A 1,297-nucleotide genomic window follows, 5' to 3' on the forward strand; every position below is an offset into this window, starting at 1 on the left:
GATGATTCGGGGAGTACAAGGCTTTCTCTGGTTGGGTATGTAGGCTGGTCCTGCAGCTTGTGAAGGTGACCAGCGCTGCATGCCCGAATGGAATATTGACTATCCCGTAGAACTGACCTAGTCGCTCATGAAGGAGCTGGTCATTATGGAATATAGTATATGTAGGCGCAGGTCTTCCTAGAGCGAACCCCCATGTGTTTTATATTAACCATATCAAAATCAACAGTGGAAGAGGCGCTGGTTGTGCGAGATCATTATGACTGGAGGAAGCCCATTCGACAACCATAATAGGCTCTATAACCGGATCACGCACGCTAAGAACACAGCGGATTAGAGGGGACAAGAGGTTCCACTCATCAAAGTGTGAGACGCAAGGCTTCTGCCTAGAAGCAAGCTACCCTCTTTGCCACTTTCAAATCAATAATAACGATGTCATCGATATTCCAATCCGATCTTTTCTTTCTTCACCCCGTAGCCCTAAAATCGAAAAAAGCCCATGGTTGAGTGAGCATAGAGCTCTGCCCTTTTCTTTCCTTTTGAAGCTGCTTTCCTCCTTTCCTGCTTTAGTGTTCTGCTATACATTTGTATGTGTTAAGCATAGTGGCATGCTCTGTAGCCGGAGTAAGAAAGATTCAAGGAGCGCAGGGGGATCTGCTTTTACGAGTGATCTCTCTCGCTTTCTTAAGGAATTTCGTCAGTCATATGGCATGGCTATGGTTTCCACTCTTGTGAGTTCCCATTTTTTCTTTGGTTCGCTTTCCCTTGGGCTCGGTTGCCCTTCTTTCTATTTGCTGCAGTAAATGAGACTGGGAGTTGGATTTCCTTTATGACTTTCGCTCCGCTCTTCCCACGGATATTTCAAAACCCGGTAATTCCCTTGCATCGGACTCCTCGTTCTATTCCACCAAGGGAGCCCTCCCTCACAGCTTCTTTTCTTCTCAAGAACTTGCTATTTCATATTCTCTTAGATAGGCTATCTTCCGCCATCGTCATTTACTTAGCATGCCTACCTTTCCTTCTTTTGTGTGGCCTAGCTTTGATCTGTAGGAGCTGAGGCAGAGGTTTCCGTTGCTTGCTTTGTGCGTACGATTCTTTTATTCAATAAGGATTTTCGTAGCTTCAGGTGAGGGGGGGAGAATAGATCTGAATTTCTTGAAATTAGGAAAAAAGTCTCCGACAAGTGTGGTCTTTCTCGGTCAACTGGAAATTGTAGAACTGTAGCTGCTCTCGAAATCGGTCGGTAGGTCCTTCCTCTATTTCAAGAGTTCTAGTACTTGCATTGTGGTCCGTCCATTAG

The sequence above is a fragment of the Lycium barbarum genome, chromosome 2 (assembly GCF_019175385.1).
Source record: "Lycium barbarum isolate Lr01 chromosome 2, ASM1917538v2, whole genome shotgun sequence".
Lineage (NCBI taxonomy): Eukaryota > Viridiplantae > Streptophyta > Magnoliopsida > Solanales > Solanaceae > Lycium > Lycium barbarum.